Source organism: Ovis aries, chromosome 2 (assembly GCF_016772045.2).
Source record: "Ovis aries strain OAR_USU_Benz2616 breed Rambouillet chromosome 2, ARS-UI_Ramb_v3.0, whole genome shotgun sequence".
Taxonomy (NCBI): domain Eukaryota; kingdom Metazoa; phylum Chordata; class Mammalia; order Artiodactyla; family Bovidae; genus Ovis; species Ovis aries.
In genome coordinates this window covers 16,246,331-16,269,291 of record NC_056055.1, presented here as the reverse complement: position 1 = coordinate 16,269,291, position 22,961 = coordinate 16,246,331, and the positions used below count along the sequence as shown (strand labels likewise).

General features: G+C 41.4%; 1 protein-coding gene across 9 annotated transcripts in view; it reads left to right on the top strand.

The window, feature by feature from the left end:
• Positions 1-13,074: 13,074 nt before the first annotated feature.
• The window catches only part of ZNF462 (zinc finger protein 462), a 157,154-nt gene continuing 147,267 nt past the window's right edge, over positions 13,075-22,961 (top strand). For 6 of the 9 annotated variants that reach the window (XR_006058577.2, XR_006058576.2, XM_027964144.3 and 3 more), the window contains exon 1: positions 16,015-16,209. The gene's annotated coding sequence lies outside the window, so the exon portion shown is untranslated. Of the gene's footprint in view, positions 13,128-16,014; positions 16,210-16,843; positions 16,889-18,832; positions 19,035-22,961 lie in introns of those variants that run through there. The other 3 variants (XM_042242924.2, XM_042242926.2, XM_042242925.2) reach the window with 3 other exon arrangements.

Here is a 22,961-nt window from a genome sequence, read left to right as displayed (position 1 = left end):
GGTGACAATATACAGCCTTGACGTACTCCTTTTCCTATTTGGAACCAGTCTGTCGTTCCATGTCCAGTTCTAACTGTTGCTTCCTGACCTGCATACAGGTTTCTCAAGAGGCAGGTGAGGTGGTCTGGTATGCCCATCTCTTTCAGAATTTTCCACAGTTTATTGTGATCCACACAGTCAAAGGCTTTGGCATGGTTAATAAAGCAGAAATAGATGATTTTTCTGGAACTCTCTTGCTTTTTTTAGAAAAGGCAGAAGAACCAGAGATCAAATTGCCAACAACATCTCCTAAAGTAGATGGATAAATGGAAACAGATGGATAATCTAAAATCTAATGTCACTACATACAAAATTATAGTGAGCAACAAAGATGACCTTCCAATTAATTGGGTAAAGAAAGAATATTTTTTGAAATAGTTCTGAGACAATTTAGTTAATGATTTGGAAAACAATTACATTTAATATCTACCTCATATCACATATTAAAAATTAAATTCTATATCAATTGTAGAATTAAATTGGAAAATAAAAATCTTGGAATTAGTGAAAACACAACAAATCATGTAAAAGAATTGTTGTCCTATTACGGGGAGTGAAAACCTTTCTTATACTATACCAACTAGAGACACCGTAAAGAAAATGATCAATAAATTTAAGCACATATTTTTAAACTTTTAGTTATCTAAAAGTATTATTAAAATTAAAAGTAAATAAAAACTAAGAAAAATATTTTACTACATATTAGAACAAATTAACATTTGTAATCTATAAAGTGAACATCACAAGTCAATGAAAGATACATACACAAAATATACATAAACAAAAAACACACATAAAAAAAGCAAGAACAGAAACTATCAAACTGCAACAGGAGAAATATAGAGAAACACAGAAAATAATAATAATTCTCTCTAAGTTTTGGAACTAGATTTAAAAATTTTTTTTGTGTTTCCTACATTTGCTAAAATACATGTTACTTTTATAATCAGGAAATACATCTATAAATAGACAGAAAAAACATACTACTATGTCATGTTTGGAGTTTAACACTTGACAGTGTGGAAAGATGATGCTATCTGGAATCAGAAGTCCTGAGTTCAAGTCCAAGTGTTCGTTGAATGATCTTGGGCAAAGTCACTGGACTGATTTGAGCCTTGGTTTCTCCAAACAGAAAACAGAAGAAATAATCTTCATGTCATGAATTGTTGTGAAGAACAGATTTTTAAAATGTATGTGGGAAATGCTTCGTGAGATCATTTAGAGATGTCAAAGATTGCTATTTCTGATCTAGTGCACTGGGGCTTTTCCCAGCTTTGGGCAAAATCTGTGCATCTTCTCATGAATACCGTGTCCCTTTGCTGGATGAGGGCTTATGTCTCAGGTGACAGCTCACCTGAGATGTCCTGGATTCTGTAGTCATCTCAGTGGATGGGACAGGAGCATCCACTAGATCTTCACTATAGTCAAATGAAGCTGTAATAACAATCACTGTTGCTATTCTTCTTCCATGTTATATGCTTTACCATTCAGCTCTAGTATCCACAGAATTAATCTGACAACCAAGTTGATACTATAATTCCAAGTTCATGACGTTTAAAAAGTCCATACTAATTTCAAATTCAGGGCACTTTTGTAAGTCAAATGAGACCGCCGGCCGATCTTTTCCAATGGTAGAAATAATTCACAATTCCTTTGTGAATGCTGCCATGATATCGCCTGAGCACAAAACGGCCAGAACAATCAACTTTTCTTCTTTCATATGATCCTCAATAAGCAGAACAGTGCTATCTTTCTACATTTATATCTCTACCAGAAATAAAAGCAGAATTATAATTGTCCCGGTGAAAAACCTTACACCACCTTTGTCTTTTTTTTTTTTTTTACCCCCCTTCTTGGTCCGAAGCCTATAAGAACCCTTTTAGAGTGAAAGATGAAGAGAAAAAGGTGAAGGGAAATCCCTAAACATCACCAAGGAACAGCAGATGTGATCTATGGAGAACACAATTAGCTGTTCTGCTAATCCTGTGAAGTTAGGAAAAAAGGAGGAAATGAATTGAAAGTCATCAAAATAATTTACAGAAAGCATTAAATTATTTATTGGTTGACTAAGCTGTTAATTACTGCTGGTTATACAGTTTCTCATGTCTGGGAAACCTTAGAAAGGAAGAGAGAGAAGGAGAAGGGTGGGAAGAAGGGATGGAAAAGTTCAATAAGCTCCAGGAAGTCTCTTTTGCTAGGAGAGATAAATTAGATGTGATGGAAATTGCCATGAAGAGGATCTGGGTAGGTCTGGATCTTTAATCACTTGGTCTGTAATCATGGGCAAATCACTTTTCCTTGAAACCATTTTCTCATCTGCAATAGATCAGTGGTTTTCAATGTGCTCCCACAGAACAGTGCTGATCCAGAAGCTAGACTAATGAACAATGGTGATCTCTATACAACTCACAGAAAAGTGAAGTAAAAGAAAATGCTCCCCATCTGCTAGAGTTTACTTATTTACATTTATTATAACAATACCTGCATTGTGTGGACTTTTCTGAGCATACACAACCATTTCTTGGATTTGAGATATCAATAAAAAAATATTTTTCATGATTTTAAGATTTTTCTTTTCCACTTTCAAAAAAACTGTGACCCTACAGCCACATGCCTGGTGGCTGAGCTTTAGCAAATGACAAAGTAACCTAATGAAGAGAAATTAATAGTGAGAGAAGAACTTAGATACAGTTAATTATACTTAGGTTTTTTATTTCAAATGACTGCTGTTGATTTTTAAGATTTGTTTACATAGTAATGAATTTCTTTCATTATGTGTTCATATTCTGCTTTTGATTTCCTGGGCTAGATACCTAACTCTTAACTCCAAATTTAAGGCTATTCACCTATGCCATCTCACATTAAAACTTTGATAACACAGTTCATACTAGCTTCCAGTTACAGATCTTCATATTCTTTACATGCATTAAAAAAAATCCTCATAACATTGTAAATCAACACCAATGAAATTAATTTAAAAAAATCCTCATAGCAATTCTGTAAGTATTTAATTATACTTCTTTTACAGATGTGGAAACTGACACACAGAGCCCGGGTTAACACTTGTAAGACCAGGAGTTAGAAACCAGTGAGTAGATGTTCATTGTCAGAGCTGGATCAGTCTTTAGTATAAACATTAAATCAATAAACACTCACTTAAAATCTGCACCTTGAAAAACATCGGAAAGATACTAAAAAATAAACTTGTTCTGCACTCGAGACACTTAAAAGAACATGTATCCAATGACTAACTTTTGTGAAATACTGTTTTTAGCGCTTGCTGGAAATTAAACCTCAACATAGCAGACAGGAGAGAATGTGTGCAGATTCCACTTTATCCTGAAATAGCAATGGGTATGAAATCTACAAGGGTCAGTCACCAAGTGGTGGGTGGTAGATGCAAGGTCAAGTTACCTTGGTGCTGACAGTTATCCAAAATCTGTTCTAGAAGCATGGGACTCTCGGTAAAGGCTGTTTGGGAAGCTAAATGAATGGATGCAAAAATTTCTAGGTGTGTGCATTTTAATTAATGATTAATAAACTCATATGCTAGTAAAGTAATGCTCAAAATTCTCCAAGCCAGGCTTCAGCAATACGTGAACTGTGAACTTCCTGATGCTCAAGCTGCTTTTAGAAAAGGCAGAGGAACCAGAGATCAAATTGCCAACATTCGCTGGATCATGGAAAAAGCAAGGGAGTTCCAGAAAAACATCTATTTCTGCTTTATTGACTATGCCAAAGCCTTTGACTGTGTGGATCACAATAAATTGTGGAAAATTCTGAAAGAGATGGGAATACCAGACCACTTGACCTGCCTCTTGAGAAATCTGTATGCAGGTCAGGAAGCAACAGTTAGAACTGGACATGGAACAACAGACTGGTTCCAAATAGGAAAAGGAGTACGTCAAGGCTATATATTGTCACCCCGCTTATTTAACTTATATGCAGAGTACATCATGAGAAATGCTAGACTGGAAGAAACACAAGCTGGAATCAAGATTGCCGGGAGAAATATCATAACCTCAGATATGCAGATGACACCACCCTTATGGCAGAAAGTGAAGAGGACCTAAAGAGCCTCTTGATGAAAGTGAAAGTGGAGAGTGAAAAAGTTGGCTTAAAGCTCAACATTCAGAAAACGAAGATCATGGCATCCGGTCCCATCACTTCATGGCAAATAGATGGGGAAACAGTGGAAATAGTGTCAGATTTCATTTTGGGGGGCTCTAAAATCACTGCAGATGGTGATTGCAGCCATGAAATTAAAAGACACTTACTCCTTGGAAGAAAAGTTATGACCGACCTAGATAGCATATTGAAAAGCAGAGACTACTTTGCCAACAAAGGTCCGTCTAGTCAAAGCTATGGTTTTTCCAGTAGTCATGTACGGATATGAGAGTTGGACTGTGAAGAAAGCTGAGCACCGAAAAATTGATGGTTTTGAACTGTGGTGTTGGAGAAGACTCTTGGACTGCAAGGAGATCCAACCAGTCCATTCTGAAGGAGATCAGCCGTGAGATTTCTTTGGAAGGAATGATGCTGAAGCTGAAACTCCAGTACTTTGGCCACCTCATGCGAAGAGTTGACTCATTAGAAAAGACTCTGATGCTGGGAGGGATTGGGGGCAGGAGGAGAAGGGGACGACACAGGATGAGATGGCTGGATGGCATCACTAACTCGATGGCCGTGAGTCTGAGTGAACTCCGGGAGTTGGTGATGGACAGGGAGGCCTGGCGTGCTGCGATTCATGGGGTCACAAAGAGTCGGGCATGACTGAGTGACTGAACTGAACTGAACTGAAAATCATATATATGTATATTTACAAATTAGACAAACATTTGATTTTGTCAATCTTTATGGTAGAAGAGAAATCTGGTGGGATTTCCCTGGTGATCCAGTAGCTAAGATCTGCGTTCCCAGTGCAGGGGTCTCAGGTTCAATCCCTGGTTGGGGAATTAGATCTCACATATGAAAACTAACGATCCCACGTGCTGCAACTAAGAGCTGACTCAGCCAAATCAATAAATGTTTTAAAAAAGAGAGAGAGGGAGAGGGAGAGCAATCTTGTAAAGCTAGCAAACTTTATTTGGAAGTTCTAAAGTTTTATCTTTCTAACTGAAAAAGAGATTCATTGTACAAATGTTTAAAAATCTAAGAAGCCACAGCAGAAAATGATATATAATGTGCCCATAATTACATCACCTAGAAAAAATTACATCACCTAGAAACAACTACATCACGTGGAAAAAAATTAGTTAACATTTTAATTACACTTTTCTAATAATTCTTCAATGCCTAGATATACACACATATTTACAAATATGGGGCAATGTTATTATACTGTTTCAAAATCTATTTTTCTCCTTATCAAAAATCATGTAACTATAATTTTTCATACAGAATTAATAGATATATAATTTCATACAGGGACTTATCTGGTAATCCAGTGGTTGGGACTCAGCACTTCCCATGTAGGAAGTACGGGTTTGATCTCTGATCAGGGAACTAAGATCCCACATGCTTCAGGGTACAGCCAATAAATAAATAAATCTTCCTGTTATGTGGATGAACATAATTTAACAATCACTTGTCATTGGGTATTAATGCCATAATTAACTCCTTTGTACAAAAAATTTTGATGATAGTTATGAGTTTCCTAGGTCAATTTTTAAAAGATAAATTCCTGGGTTAAAGACCTCTATCAATAAGCTTAGATATGCAGATGACACCACCCTTATGGCAGAAAGTAAAGAGGAACTAAAAAGCCGCTTGATGAAAGTGAAAGAGGAGAGTGAAAAAGTTGGCTTAAAACTCAACATTCAGAAAACTAAGATCATGGCACCTGGTCCCATCACTTCATGGGAAATAGATGGGAAACAGTGGAAACAGTGTCAGATTTTATTTCCTTGGACTCCAAAATCACTGCAGATGGTGACTGTAGCCATGAAATTAAGAGATGCTTACTCCTTGGAAGGAAAGTTATGACCAACCTATAGCATATTAAAAGCAGAGACATTACTTTGCCAACAAAGGTCCATCTAGTCAAGGCTATGGTTTTTCCAGTGGTCATGTATGGATGTGAGAGTTGGACTGTGAAGAAAGCTGAGCACCGAAGAATTAGTGCTTTTGAACTGCGGTGGTGAGAAGACCCTTGAGAGTCCCTTGGACTGCAAAGAGATCCAACCAGTCCATTCTATAGGAGATCAGTCCTGGGTGTTCATTGGAAGGACTGATGCTGAAGCTGAAGCTCCAGTACTTTGGCTACCTCATGCGAAGAGCTGACTCATTGGAAAAGACACAGATGAGGGCAGGAGGAGAAGGGGACGACAGAGGATGAGATGGCTGGATGGCATCACTGACTCGATGGACATGAGTTTGGGTGAACTCTGGGAGTTGGTGATGGACAGGGAGGCCTGGCGTACTGCGATTCATGGGGTTGCAAAGAGTCAGACACGACTGAGCACCTGAACTGAACTGAACTGAACTGAATATATCGAGAAAGATTGAAATTTTTCATATTCCTACTAACAGTGAACTAGAGGATCTATTTTTCCATATCTTCTGGAACTGGGAATTATATACATGCTTAACAAATGGAAAATGTAAATAGACATATATATATATATATACACAGTATATATTCCAATTTTTAGGTATAAAAGAGCATCAGAGCTTTCATTCACACAACTGACAAAGTTAATCTTTTATCATATAGGTCATTAGAAAATTTCCTTTGATAATATTTGGTAATACTTTTGAGATTATATGGAAGTCTAGATTTCAAAACATGAGAGTAGAAATTGGGAGAACTGGATTTTAGTCTTCTTTACGTTATTAGGTTTCTCAAGAGGCAGGTCAGGTGGTCTGGTATTCCCATCTCTTTCAGAATTTTCCAGTTTATTGGGATCCACACAGTCAAAGGCTTTGGCATAGTCAATAAAGCAGAAATAGATGTTTTTCTGGAACTCTCTTGCTTTTTCCTTGATCCAGTGGATGTTGGCAATTTGATCTCTGGTTCCTCTGCCTTTTCTAAAACCAGCTTGAACATCAGGAAGTTCACCGTTCAAGTATTGCTGAAGTCAGGCTTGGAGAATTTTGAGCATTACTTTACTAGTGTGTGAGATGACTGCAGTTGTGACTGCAGTTGTGCAGTAGTTTGAGCATTCTTTGGCATTGCCTTTCTTTGGGATTGGAATGAAAACTGACCTTTTCCAGTCTCATGGCCACTGCTGAGTTTTCCAAACTTGCTGGCAAATTGAGTGAAGCACTTTCACAGCATCATCTTTCAGGATTTGAAATAACTCAACTGGAATTCCATCACCTCCACTAGCTTTGTTCGTAGTGATGCTTTCTAAGGCCCTCTTGACTTCACATTCCAGGATGTTTGGCTCTAGGTGAGTGATCACACCATTGTGATTATCTTGGTCATGAAGATCTTTTTTGTACAGTTCTTCTGTGTATTCTTGCCACCTCTTCTTAATATTTTCTGCTCTGTTAGGTCCATACCATTTCTGTCCTTTATCGAGGACATCTTTGCATGAAATGTTACCTTGGTATCTCTAATTTTCTTGAAGAGATCTCTAGTCTTCCCCATTCTGTTGTTTTCCACTATTTCTTTGCATTGATCGCTGAGGAAGGCTTTCTTATCTCTTCTTGCTATTCTCTGGAACTCTGCATTCAGATGCTTATATCTTTCCTTTTCTCCTTTGCTTTTTGCTTCTCTTCCTTTCACAGCAATTTGTAAGGCCTCCCCAGACAGCCATTTTGCTTTTTTGCATTTCTTTTCCATAGGGATGGTCTTGATTCCTCTCTCCTGTACAATGTCACGAACCTCAGTCCATAGTTCATCAGGCACTCTATCAGATCTAGTCCCTTAAATCTATTTCTCACTTCCACTGTATAATCATAAGGGATTTGATTTAGGTCATACCTGAATGATCTAGCGGTTTCCCCTACTTTCTTCAATTTAAGTCTGAATTTGGCAATAAGGAGTTCATGATCTGAGCCACAGTCAGCTCCTGGTCTTATTTTTGTTGACTGTATAGAGCTTCTCCATCTCTGGCTGCAAAGAATATAATCAATCTGATTTTGGTGTTGACCATCTGGTGATGTCCATGTGTAGAATCTTCTCTTGTGTTGTTGGAAGAGGCTGTTTGCTATGACCAGTGCATTTTCTTGGCAAAACTCTATTGAGAAACCTATATGCAAGTCAGGAAGCAACAGTTAGAACTGGACATGGAACAACAGACTGGTTCCAAATAGGAAAGGGCTGTATATTGTCACACTCCTTATTTAACTTATATGCAGTGTACATCATGAGAAACGCTGGACTGGAAGAAACACAAGCTAGAACCAAGATTGCTAGGAGAAATATCAATAACCTCAGATATGCAGGTGACACCACCCTTATGACAGAAAGTGAAGAGGAACTAAAGAGCCTCTTGATGAAAGTGAAAGTGGAGAGTGAAAAAGTTGGCTTAAAGCTCAACATTCAGAAGACGAAGATCATGGCATCTGGTCCCATCACTTCATGGGAAATAGATGGAGAAACAGTGGAAACAGTGTCAGACTTTATTTGTTTGGGCTCCAAAATCACTGCAGATAGTGACTGCAGCCATGAAATTAAAAGATGCTTGCTCCTTGGAAGAAAAGGTATGACCAACCTAGATAGCATATTCAAAAGCAGAGACATTACTTTGCCAACATAGGTCCATCTAGTCAAGGCTATGGTTTTTCCAGTGGTCATGTATGGATGTGAGAGTTGGACTATGAAGAAAGCTGAGTGCCGAAGAATTGATGCTTTTGAACTGTGGTGTTGGAGAAGACTCTTGAGAGTCCCTTGAACTGCAAGGAGATCCGACCAGTCCATTCTGAAGGAGATCAGCCCTGGGATTTCTTTGGAAGGAATGATGCTAAAGCTGAAGCTCCAGTACTTTGGCCACCTCATGCAAAGAGCTGACTCGTTGGAAAAGACTCTGATGCTGGGAGGGATTGGGGGCAGGAGAAGAAGGGGACGACAGAGGATGAGATGGCTGGATGGCATCACGGACTTGATGGCCGTGAGTCTGGGTGAACTCTAGGAGTTGGTGATGGACAGGGAGGCCTGGTGTGCTGCAATTCACGGGGTCGCAAAGAGTCGGAAATGACTGAGCGACTGAACTGAACTGAACTGACATTATTAGGGTTGAGAAGATCTTAAGTTAAATCACTGGTCCTAAATTTCCTTTTATATATAAAATGTACTCAGAATACTCACTCAAATGTTCCTATTGTCCCTGTAAAAAGCAAATTAAATTATCTTTGTGAAAACCAGATATGGCGACACTGTTCTATTAGCAGTATTAATTAGACACATTAATATTACTAGATACACGAAAGTGGGTTCCACCATTTAACTTTAAAATGTTTTGAAATATTTGAACAGATAATTGATAATTCAGTTCAAACAGTAATACCATGCATGTATATGTATATATACACATATATATGTATATATGGTTTGTATATTTATAGGACTTATAGAGATCATTTAGAATTTCTAGTTTCTAAAATTTTTATAAGTCAATTTACTATTGACTTCCTTTCCAGGTGATTTCTGAGTGTATGCCTTATGAAAAAATATTCAGTGATCTTAATTTTATATCTAGTTTTTTAACATGAGACCATTTTTCTGTTTAATTACAAAATCTTCATAAATAATTTTAAGCTGCTTAATACATCATAGTGAGGATTTATTGACTAATGTTTCCTCTTCTCTTAATCACAAGTTATTCTCAATTGTTTATTTTACTGCTATCATTGTTTTTAACATAAATCTTTTCTACATTTTTGACTGTTTCCTTAGGGTAGGTTCTAAGAGATGGAATTAAGGGAATAAAAAATGTGAACATTTTAAGACTTTAAATATGTATTGTTAAAATTGTACTGAAAAGCCTTGTGCTAATGTTTAACTCCTCTGAGAATGTATAATGCAAAGGCTTACTTTGGGGTTATACTAGCGACCACTAGACCATGCAACCTTTTTCTTATTTTTTAAATTATAAAAATGATTCCTGTTTGTACACCAAAAAGTAATTGAAACACTTTCCTTTACACCTTTCTCATTCCTTACGATTAAGACTTCGGCAGGTATACTTTTAGACTAATTTTTTAATCCAAAATCTTTTTTTCTTTATTCTAGTTTTAATAATAAATTTCTTTTGATGTGTATTGACATTTTATATATAAATAGCCCACCAGATCTGTGATTTCTTGAGTATTATTATTTTTGTATTATTTAAAGTTTATTTTAAAATAATATATGTTAAGTAAATAACAGTACAAGTAGTATGGAAGCATGTCAAAACAAAAGAAAGAAAGAAATCAAAATGATAACTTTTAGGATGCTGTGTTCCTGACCAGGTTACATCCCTTCTCTGAGCTTCAGTTTGAGTGTGAGTGGTAGGAAGCTGGAAATACTGGTGTGTCTACTGGATGGGATGCCTCAAAAAATGGCCAATCTTTCAGCTGTGTCTTTTTCTTATGAATTTCGGTTAATACAATCGTACACGGTCTAACACAGCTCCTTTTTCCTAAAAAGATCTTCTCTAGTTAGAATTTCATGTTAAATAATAAGTTAAGGCAAGACATTGGTTTTAAAATAAAATCCCCAAATTTTAACAGAATATTACTGCCTAATAACTCTGTAGTATAAACAAAAATGTTTAAATTAATGTTTCCTTATTGGCCAATGTCCTGTATTGTTTTCGAGTGAGTAAAAATCTAAAGTTTTGTATAAGTCCTCATAATGGGATTTTAAAGCCAATGGTTCCTGAAGAACATCATGCATTTAGACTTTGACTTATTGTCTCTTATTCATCTTTGTACCACTAGTATTCAGTTGAGTATGGCATATCGTAAATGCTAAACAAATATTCAATTGTTGATGGGTATTCCACCGAATGTTTCATACTACAGAACCTAGTTTGGTAGGACTGTAAATTTAACTTCTACCATTTGGGGAAAAGACTTAAAAAAAAAGAAAAATTAGAACATTGGTATTGAAACATCTTTGTTATCTACAGGTATATGTGCAAAGATTCACATAGGGTAAGTTTAATATTAGTTATTGCAATTTCTCTTCCTTTGAGAGATATTCAGAATCATGAATTATCTATGTTTGTCTTCTTCCAGTCACTTCTTGCTAGGCATGGACACCAGTCAACTAGTTACATGTGTTTAGATTTGGGTTTATAAGAAAATACTGATTTTTCTGTAAGAGATCAGAAAGATGTGTTAGTGACTTCACTTATTTGATATCTGAAGTCCATAGTTATCCAATTTGAAGTCTTAAAAAAAAAACTTTTTAAAGACTAACTTTCAACAAGAGTAAAAGATTTTGAAAATTCAAAATAAATAGCCCATTGAAAATAATAAATGCAAATAGTAAAATGACTATATTGAATTGAATGGAAAAGTAGTTTTACATAGGGCAGGAAAGAAAATACCTCCAAGTTCAAGAGGTGTGTGGTCAAACGTTTAAAGATGAAATATTGTTTTGCTAAAATCATCAGCTTGAACAGTTTTCCAGCTGAAATTTAGAAAGTGGGATTTATAAACTGGAATTTTTTTTTTTGCATAGTTTTCAGGAAGCAGGGCTTTTTTTTTTAACGATATAATGTCAGTATTGAACCAATGACATTAAAACATTTATTCACTCTTGTTTCGGTTGAAATTCTATCTTTTTAATGGAGCTTCTGGACCAACTCTTCCTTCTTTCCATGATTCCTTTCTACAGCGGATAGACATCCCCTTTCCCTTCATAAACACTTTGCTTTGAGAGGTTTGGGTGCTTTCCTTTCCTAACCTTTAAAAACCAAAATGATTTATAGATTATCTCTATCCTGCTAGGGTCGGGCAAGTAAGTGGATCATATTTGCATGGGTCACTTTGATTATAGGACTCTACTATTTCTTGAACTAAAATTGCAAGATTTATTATTCTATTAATGCTCATAAAGGCACTCTTCTGATGAGCCATAATTTCCCTTTATGAGGAGTGTGTATGCTAGTCACCCATGATAAGGGAGAAGAAGGTCCGGGCTTCCCACATATTCCTATTTCCTGGAACATAAACAGAGTCCTGAAATACCATATGACTCCAGGGGAATAATGGCATAGGGTACAGTAACAAAAGGCAAATTTCACGGAGTCAACATGTCCTCAGGAGACTTGCTTCACATTGTTGCCTGTGTACAAAATCTAAGCTTTTCCATTTTAATTAAGAATTTTATAAATTAACCCTCCTGGTGGAGGAGAGAGCCCACCAATGAGGCTTCTATTATCTTTGTGAATATTCTTAGGGAATGAAATAGCAGGAGGTGTGAACTTTCTCCTGTTTATCTTAATGGTCCGCTAATGGCAAAGCATAATTACAGTTACTTAAGCGCCAAGTCTGTCAAGGTTTTCACTAAAACCTTCAGCTTCAACACTTTACTTGAGTGACCTAGCTTTTATTTATCCAAATAACTTTCTTATCATTTGAAAGAAAACCACCCCCAATAAAAACAAGCAAGCAACAAAAAGCACATTCCCCCACCGTGTTTCTTTCTTTCATGTTAATTTCTTTCGACTATTTTTAGATGGATAGTTCAGGCACTCGTGACTTCAAAAAATGTCGAATAATTTGTGTATGGTGTCATGAATTGAATTTTTAGCCTTCTCACATTCAAAAACCAGGGTATGCAAGAGTTTTCCAGTAGCTTGCTTCACGGCTTTGGGAAGTCAATTTGCTTCTAAACCAGAAGATGGTCTTCTCAAGAGTATCCTGTATTTGGAATGGAAACTGAGCCATTGTCCCTTTCGCCCAAAGCGCCCATTTGAGAAGCCCGAAAGCCACCTATCTCTCCATCGGTCTCTGGATCTCCTCGCTGCCTTTGTCCCTTCTAGACGTGGAGGCTTGGAGAGGAGGTTTAGTTTCCAAGGATTGGAGCGTTTGAAGGGCGGGGCCATCTCCAAGTCCATCTCCCCTTTTTGTCCTCTTCTCCTGGGACGGGAGGGAGGAGCCAGGTCCCCCCGCGGCCGGTTCGGGAGCTATCTCGGTCGCTCGAGGTGAGTCTGAAAGGGCGGCAGCCCGTTTAATTGCAGCGCAGGTTAATTTCTTGAGTTCACCGCAGTCGGTCCGCCAGCCGCTTCCCCGGTCTTTGCCAAGTGGGTTTATGAGGTCTGAGGCGTGTTGGGGCGCGCTCACGTTCTCGCGAAAGGCTCCTCCCAAGGGCTCATTCCCCGACTGCGGGAAGCCCTTTGGTGCCCCAGGAGCCCTGCGTTTCCTCTGACCTCGTCGCTTCCTCCTCTCTCCGCACCGCCGGGTTCCCCGCGCCCCTGCCCCCCTGCCCCCAGGGAAGAGCGGCCCCCATCTTAGGACTTCCGACCCAAGCCATCCCAGAAGGTACCTTCACGTCGATGAAGATTTTATCACAGCCTCCAAAACCCGACAGTGATAGGAGCTTTCAACCTGAAATACGATTGTTATTTTCCCGGTGCAGAGCTTGACAGAAAAAGTCAGCTTTTTATTAAAGACAAAGAGGTAAATTATCAGCCGGGGCAGTGGAGGGACGATGGAGACCTGGCGCGCTTCCTCTCGGTGCCACGAGGAATTTATGGGGGAGCGGCGGCCAACGCTCAGACATCCCTGGGGTCCTGTGGGGGAGGAGCTCGGGGCAGAAGGACTTCCTCAGGTCCCTCCAGGCACCTGGAAGCGGGAGTCCTCCCAAGTCTGTACAAAGCCAGGGTCACTTCAGTCCTGCCGAGTCTTCCCGTCCTCCTCTCTCCTTTCTTCTTTCTCGGATTCCCGTTTTCCTTTCGCCTCGGAGCTTTCTCCTCCAGGTTTTCCTCTCCTTACTTTTTCTCTTCCCTCTCCCTCCCCCCTCCTTTCTTCTCCACCGCACGCGTAGAGTGTCATTTATTTATTTATTTATCACCCCCGCCATCAACACCCTTTTAGGGCTCCCAAGCTTTTCAATGTGAGTGGGAGGAGAAAAGGGCAGGAAGTGTTGACTGGAAGGGGTTGAAATCGTGCCTCTGGGTGAGAGATTCTGCCCCGGAATAAACGATTGGGGCAAAGCTGGGAAAAGGAGTCAGATCTGTTTGTAAAACCCCGCTATCTGGTGGGAACCAACTCCGCGCGCGTCTCCTCCTCCCCTTTATTGTATGGGCTTATGGGGATGTCTGCCCGGACTGTTGTTGGGGGGTGGGTGGGGTCGGGGGGAAGTAGTATTACAGAGGACAGTGTTGCCTTGGATCCTCTACACCGCGCCTTCACCGGATGCGCGCTCCCCAATGCAAAGGAATCCAGCAACATCCCCCAATTCAGACGCGGACAAAAGAAACTTTAATTAAGGTCTCTGCCCCTCGCGCTGCGTGTTTCTCTCTCTCTCGAGACTGTTGATGTCCAACTCGAGGATGCGAGGAATAGAAATGGTACAAGCAGCCCATGCCCTTGAACTTCAATTGCTTCTGACTTGCTGTATTGATTTTTTTATACTGTAGGCACCACCTCCCGCCCCCTCCCGCCATCAAATTAAAGCCTTAGGAGACGTTGGACTTAGAGAGGAGGGTAAACGCACTCCTTTGCAAAATAAATAGTTCAGAACGATTTGTGGGAAAATACACCAAATAAAAATTCAAGGTATGAAAGCTTCATCTTGGTTCTCTTGTCTTCAACACCATGACACCTTATCATTAGGAGCTCTGATTGTTACTTTCTGAGCTTTTAGATGATCAGCCAGAAAGTGCAAACAACGCCGGGCTGGAGGGTGTAAAGTTATTTAAGTAGGCTTTTCCCCCCTTTTGGTGCGCCGTCAAAACACTTAACAAGTTAGGAAAAGAAAGTGGTGGTTCCGAGGCTCAGAATGATGGGTTCTTTCGCTCCCCCAGCCCCCCTCCCATATCAGAAAAGAAATAAAATGCACAATGAGTCTTTATTTCGGAGGAGAAGACTTCAAAATACGTGCCAGTAATGGACAATTTGAGCTTTTCACTGGAGATACTCACACCGCAAGCTGGAAAGGGATTAAAAAGCCCCACGTGGTTGATCTGGGTTTAGACTTGCAACCTCTAGTTCCCCGTGTATGTTCTTTTGCAAAGATTGGCCTCTAGATGGATGCGTGTGAGGGACTCTCTGGGGCCAAGACTCGGCTCCTCGGGCAGGGCTGATGGTGGGAGCGCTATGAGTGGCCGGGCAGGGTCCTCACTGGGGGCTTCCTCTGCCGGCCGGGGCGGCCGGGTGCCTCCGGGACGCGAGCGCGCACGCCTCAGTCCGGCCGCCGCGCTCCTCGCACCGCCTTCTCCGCAGGTCTTTATTCATCTCATCTGCCTCTTCCCCTTCTCCTCCTCCTCTGCCTCCTTCTCCTCCTCTTCCTCCTCCTCCTCCACCACCTCCTCCTCCGCCGCCGCCACCGCCTCCTCTTGCATCTCACTGGCCTGGCTCTGTGTTGCTCTGAGTGACAAAGACAATGTCCCAGCCTTAACTTTGCAACCACCTTGCCTCCTTCTGGGGTTCAGCGAGGGGGAGGGGGGGACAGCAGCCGCAGCCTCAGCATCTCCTCCACCTTCTCCTTCTCCTCTTCTCCAGCTCTTGGATAATTCTTCCCGTCCCCCCACACCTCCAGCCCTTTCCTCATTTCTTTCTTTTTTTTTTTTCTTCTTCTCTCCCGCACGTTGTTGTTGTTATTAGAAAGGCTTCGCGCACCCCCTGGTGCTCCGGCGTTTTGTGTGGCAGAAGATTGTCTGCCTTCTCTCTTTCTGTCTTGCTTTCTCTCTCCCTCTGGTTGCTCATTATTCAGAGAGAGACACAGAGGGAGGGAGGGAGAGAGAGAGCGCGCGAGGGAAAGGGAGAGGAGAGAGAAGAGGAGAGAGAGAGAGGGAGAGAGTGAGAGGGAGAGGGAGGGAGGGAGAGAGAGGGAGAGAGAGAGACGGATATCTCGGGTCATCTGCCGCTGCAGCGAGTCTGAGGAGCCGAGGAAGGCAGGGAAGATGGCGATCCTCCATTGCTGAGACCCGGCAGAAGCACATGAGACTCCCAAACAACTTCCACAACAATAACCCGAGCAGGAAGAGGAGAAAGAGAAAGAGGATAAGGAGGCGGTGGGGCTGGAGAACCCGAAACACCTCCCGGCGCCGGGACGCTTCTTCTGTAAGTTACTGCAATTAACCAGCACCTCGGGGTGGTCCGAGTGCTGCGGGGAGGAGAGCGCGGGGTGGTGGAGGCACAAACGCGCTCATTCATTCGGCCGAGGAGGGTTGGTGGAGCCGGGAGGAGAGGAAGTCCCCTGCATGGACTGGCTGTTGGAAGAGGAGAAGAAGCAAGAGAGAAGAGGGGGAGGAGGAGGAGGGAGAGAGAGCTGGAGGGGGAGGAGGAAGAGGAGGAGGAGGAGAAGCGAGGGAGGAAGAGGAGGAGAAGGTGGCGGTGGTGGCAGTGGAGGTGGCTGTGCTTTTCCTGCTGGCTGCTCCTTCTGCTGGGGGGCGGGGGGGGGGGGGAGCGGAGCGCTGTGGCTTAATTAATTTCGTGTAGTTCTAGGGAGAGAAGAGAAAATGAAAGATGAGTGAGAAGAGAGCCGGAGGCTTAGGACGGATGCTCCGGGTGTGGGGACAGGAGTAGGGACAGAGAGGGGGGCGGAGGGCGGGAGTCGAGGAGACCTGAGCCGAGAGAGCCAGAGGGAGCGAGCGAGGGGCAGAGGAGGGAGCGCTCCCGGCCGCCCCGACCTGAGCGGGTTGACCTCTTTCTTTCTGTCCCTCTCCTTTCCCCCTCTCTGTCTGCCTGTCCCCAGCCCGATGGCAAAGCCGTGCGGATTGGCACCCCCCCTCTTCCTCAGGTATTTGGCTCTCTCTCTCTCTCTCTCTCTCTCTCTCTCTCTCTCTCTCCCCGAAGTTGGGATGCGGGGTCGGGATGTGTCGGGGGGTGGCGGCGGCGGTGGTGAGCAGAGAGGCGAGGAGCGGGGGGCGCCGGCCCGGTGGCGGGGCGGTGGGAGTTGATGGGGGGGGCGCAGGTTCAGGAGCCACTGAGGAGCTGTCTCCAGGCTGGGGGTTCAGAAGCGTCTGGTGGAGGAGACAACGGTTTCTGGAGAGGAGAAGCCATTACACACGCTTGGCTCTCCTCTGAGGAAGGGAGAAAGGACCCCCAGGCAGAGGCCCGGGGGTCGCCTGACTCCTGGTGCAGTTCCCAGGGGTCTGCCCTCCTTCCAGGCGCGAGGGGAAGCCGCAGCCGCCCCCCATTGGAGCAGCCCCTCTCTTTCCCTTTCTTTATCTCCCTGTCCTCCATTTGCAAGCTGTCTGCTTTGGTTCCAGTCCAGACTCCAAAACACAAAGCTTCTTCTCACGTTCATTCTCCAGGCTTTTCACCATTCCTGGAGGAACCCTCATTTTCTTTTCATTGTAGCTTCTAACCTACAGAGAGGGAGGGAAGCTGCCTGGAGTTCCTTTTATATTCCTCCCCTACTTAAAAAAAAAAAAGTTTCATTTTTAAGCACGCGTCTGGGATGGGAAAAGACCAACCAGTTGGGGCTTTCTCCCTGGGCTCCCGGGGGCTGTGTCTGAGTGTCTGTGTTGGCTGTTTGGTTTGCTTTGGTTTTGTTTCTGGAGGTGGCTTGCAGGATTTTTGAGGAAGTAACTAGTTTGGTTGAGAGCTGGGAACTGAGTCAGGTAAGCCCGTGTCATGTTGTAACTCCACCAGAAAATGGAGGAGAGCGGGTTTCCAGGAGACAAAGCTGAGAAGTGTTTATAAAATTATGGATGTCTCCATTTTGAAGCTCTGTTGGTGATGGCTGGTAGAGGAGGCTTGCCTGCCTTCTCCTTCTCCCTTTCTAGGGGGCGAATCTTGTGGTGGTTCCTCGCTATCTGTTCATTATGCAAGGAAATGAGGGGCTTGGAAGGGCTTCTCAGATATTTCTCCCACCCAAGGAGTACTTTCACAAGTTATGGAGGCATTTGTTTCCATTTTAAAGTAAACTTTTGGAATTTTTTTCTCCTTTTGAGTGGACCTGTAGGGTGTTGACCTCCTTTGGGAAAGGCAAGGCAAAACCTTAAACATTTTTCCACTGAGGTCCGTCACAGAACTTTTAAGCTGCTCCAGGTCTCCTGCAAGTCACCAGGAAATGTGATTTCCTCATTGTGAAGATGGTGATGGCCCTGAGCTGAGATTTTTGGAGTTCTGAGGCTTGATTATCATCATGTTTTGATGCACTGCAAGACTTTATTGTCTGGTTGGGGTTGATTTCTGCAAAACAACAGCAGCAACAGCAAATCTTGCAAGATCTCAGAGGAACTCTTTAAGACTGGCTGACACCAGTTTCTGGAAGGTCTACATTTCTTTTCAGGATGCTCCATTTGTGTATTAGGCCTTCTTTTCTTTCCTTTGTTTTCCCTCTTCCATTCTGCTGTGTTTGTGTGTTTTTTTTTTTTTTTTCCTCTTCCCTTTTCTGTGTTCTCAAGTACTGTAAGTCTTCAGGAATATCAGATGTCTTCTTAACAATGTCACTATGGAAACAAAATTTTAAAATATTATGTCAGTTGAGAAAACCTTCTGTCCAGGTAGCTTCACCTTTCTAGTTGGGAGGAATTTATTAGTCTTAGAGGAAGACATTTTGTGAGGATGATTTGAAGAAAGGACCCAAATCTACCCAGTCCACACACACACTGATTGGAGTTCTTCACGGATTAGTTCTAGAGAATGTATGTAATCAATCGCAGTAAAGAACTAAATCCTGAAATGCTTGAGGAATTTATAAAAGCCAACCATGAAGATGTTGCTTTTCCATTAGGTAAGGTAGCCATCTTGAGGATGAGGGAAGATGTTGGAAGAATATTAGATGGACTCTTGAAGATAGGCGAGAAATGCTCCACAGTGGAATGGAGGAGTTTCAGAACCAGTTAATTTATTGGAAGGAGGCTGATTGGACCTTGTTTTCAACTAAGGAGGAATATAGAAAGGTACCAGCTTCAACAGAAATAAGGAACACATTGGTGAGCGACTTATACCAGCTTTTTTCTGGCTTTGCTTTCTCATTGTATGTCAGATTTGTGTGTGTATATAAAGTTCTTTATGTCTACAGTATTTTTGTACAGATCGAGGTGGTTTTAGATTCCAGATGTAATTATATTCTGTTGAGTAACTGGGAGCAGTGTCATTCAGTAAATGCACCGTGCTGTATATGACAACATCACATTTTTCTAACCAAACTGTTGTGTCATTAATTGAGGGTTATTGTTCTTCTGAGAGGTGTGAAAGGAGAGAAGAAATACATGGTTCTTTAGCTGATAATTGTCCATGGCCAATGAAGTAAAATCCTGCTTTTGCAGACATAGATGTATGGTTTTCAGGATTCTCAGTTGATGTGTATACTCATTTAAAAATACTCTTCAGAACTCTGTTTCTTTATTAATAACCTAGGGCTCTCCAAGAGCACTTAAAAAAAATCTTACTTGCAATTATACCTTTAATTACTCATTTTTGAATGTTATGTTTGATATCATAACTTTTGCTCTTGAGTAGAATGTCATCAATGTTATATTTAAATTTGCTAATGTATATATGTATATATAGGCATGCTACATGTTCAAACTCAAGTTCAAATGCGATGGGATAAAGAGAGTTATTTGGGGAAGTAATTACCAGATAATTTTGCACCTAATTAACCATATATGATTATGTAAACATAAATAAATTATTTGTTGATCTTGAAGCAAACTTCTATGATATCTTTGTTGTTGTTGTTGATACCAGGACAACCAGTTAATTACTTCTCTCAGTGGGGGGAAGAATCTGACAAACTGGTTGCCAGTCTAGCAGTTTGACTCATATTTTTTACTTTGCAACCAAATATTTTGGTGTTTTTGTATGTAGACAGCCTTAGAGCTAAGCTTTTCTGGGGGGGAATAATTAGGTATCTAAGAGGCATTTTGGAGTTTCCGAATGTGTTCCAACCTGAGACTCATCCATCTCTGATGCTCATCAGCAAGAGAAGCACCATTATATTCAAGACATGGTATCTTGCTTCTTTCTAGATATGTACGTTCGAAATGGGGCAGTTACTTTGGATAAACCACCATGAGAGAAATAAAGACAGTGTCCAATGGAACCTTCTCATTTGATGTCAAAACTCAGAGATCCTTTTTGTTTTTGAGACACCAAGTTGATGAGGCTTGGTAGGCAAGCTGTTACCTAATTTGCTCTGATATAATCACAGAGAGAAGTCATTCTGGAGACTGTGTGAACTGTGATGTACCTGCCATAAAAAATATTCTTGCTGGGTCTTCGGATTCCATAATTTTCCTCATATTTGATTTATGTCCGCCTAATTCATTGATTACATTCTCCCAGGACTTGGTTTTTTCCCTTAATCTTTGGAATTGGAGATAACTTTTATTTATTTATTTATTTTTGGAGATAACTTTTAGATGAAAACATTATATATATATACATATATATGGTAATATAATATATATATATATATATATATATATTCTTTTTTTCTAATGAGTCTTCTGTAAGACAATAGGGGAAAAAGAAATCCAGCTCTACTAGTGGACTTTAAAGAACTTGGGGTAGTTTTCCTGAAAGGAAAGGAGGGTAATGTTGCCTTGGGAAAGAGTCCCATTTTCTGTGTGATGGAGTTTAATAAGGTCTAGTCTGTCCTGGATTCTTCCTAGTGTTGAGATTTCTTGGTTAAGGTAACCTTACTTATCTTCTCTGGTATGTGCCTTAATCAGTCTTACAGTTTACTGCCTCTTGGGACAGAACATTGACAAAGCTGCATTGAGTGTTTCGAGTTGAAGGCTAGGAAACATGCTATTTCTCAATGCCATACTCATAAATTAGGAAATAAGAATGAACTCAAATTGCAAAGGATCTGACATGGGTGGATGATTGGATGGTTGGTATATGGAAACTAAGGAAATTCAGAGGAAACGGGGGGGAATATTTCCAGTGTCTATTACTAAAATCTAGTGAACTGAAAAAAAAAAGTTATTATCCATGAGTGTGTGTGTGTGTAAGCAAGTATCCTGTGAAGTTCACATACTTAGGAAGTTGGTGGCTTTGAGAAAAACATTAGGTGGGTGTTGGTGACCTGTTAATTGATTATGAGAAAACAGAGAGGAAAGTAGATAATGTTAGAAGAAAATTCCTCTTTTTGTGTGATATGCCAAGACATCTGGCAGATGTTACGTTGGACCCTAAGGAATGGACAGTTTAATTTTAGCGCTAGCAAGGAAATGGGAAGTTCTAAGCTCTTTTAATAGCACAAGTCTTAGTTTGGGGAAGGTTGCTTAAAAAAAGAAAGGAAAAGAGGCATTTATAAAGATAAAAGAAGGCTGGGGAACATGGGGATTAAACTGAGATTTTGGGGGTGGTGGACAAATGCATTATTTCCCAAGTAGAAATTAACACTAAAAATCATGTCAAAGCTGACTGCTTGATAACACCCTAAACAATGAATATGAAGTCAGAACTTCTCATTGAGTTGCTTTGTGCCTTAGAGAGATCTTCTCCTTCACCTCTGCCCCTCCCCCTGCATTGTAAGGAGGAGGAAACTGGCACAGAGACCTTGCACAGGTCAGAAAGTTCATTTGTAACAAAGCCAGGCCTAGAACTCAGGTCTGCTGACTCCCACCCCAGTGCCCTTTCTACTGCCTGTGAGTGTAGCAGTTTGTGAAACACCAGCTCTCCTCTCCAGAGTGCAAGGCTGTCTCAGAAACTCTGAAACCATATGCTAGTGGGGCAGGAGTATTGATTTTTTTTTTTTTTTTTTTAGTTAGTCTAGCTTGTTGGGGAGCCTGAGGCCGAGCGTGGTCATTCACAGGAGTAATACGCTCCAGAGGCCTGTTTTGTTCATGGGACTTGTAACTCTTGGGTTTGAAGCTGTGCCTTTCTTCTGATTGTCCTCCTCCCTGTACTTCTGTCATCCAGGGATGGGGAGTCCTTTTCAAATGCCCTTCTTTGGAAGTTTGTCTGGGTCTATTGCAGCTTCCCGAAGTGCCCACAATTGGACTCTGAGGATCTGTTTTGCAACCTGGTACAAATTTCAACTGGTTTCTTGCTGAGATGCCATTTTGTAATACTGATGAATGGCCAGGAGGGTGAAATCCGGTCTTTAGTGATGACTGGTGGCTTCCCAGAGTTCCAGACTGATCTAAAAATGTGTCCTCCATGTATCTTGTCGAGACCCAGTTCTCTCCTGAAGACCTGTGACTAGCTATTTCCTGTGCCCCAGTAGACACAGCGTCTTCCTTAAAATGCTGTTTGAAAGGCACGTGCCGCATTTAACCATGAGAGAGGGATGGGATAGTGCTTGAAGGGTGATCATGGGTTTCCATTCCCCATTCCACTTGGACAAGTGAGAGTAACTTTGTAAAGAAGAAGAGGGATGTTTGGAAGTTTCCACATTTTCTAAGCTTCTTCCAAACGAAAGCATAAATTCTTAATCCAGGAGGCAGTCTGGAGAAGGTAGGGCTGTATGTGGACTTCTGGCAGAAACACAGTTAACGCTATAAACAGTTGGACCTCAGTGTGGCACTCCTCCAGATGAGTTGACTGTCGAAAATAAAATGTTCCAGAAGAACTGGGAGAACAGGAAAGAAGTTAAAACAGCATGGTTTGCATGCCAGTACTGAAGGAAGAAAAAAAGTGTGGGGTTGGGTTGGTTGTGGGGAGGTGGGGGGGGGGGATTGGAGAGAAGATAATTCTAAGTGGAACTGTCTCTGAGATTTATAAAAGGAGGAGAAGTTTCCAAGTGAGGGGAAAAGGCATTTTTATGAATTTAGGTTGCATTGACAGTTTATTAGGGAGCTCTTCGGAGTCTTTTGTCCCCTTGAACTTTGTATCGGGAAAACTGCACACACTGGGAATCTGGATTGATGTTTTCTGCTCTGAAATGCTGTTGTCAAATGTCT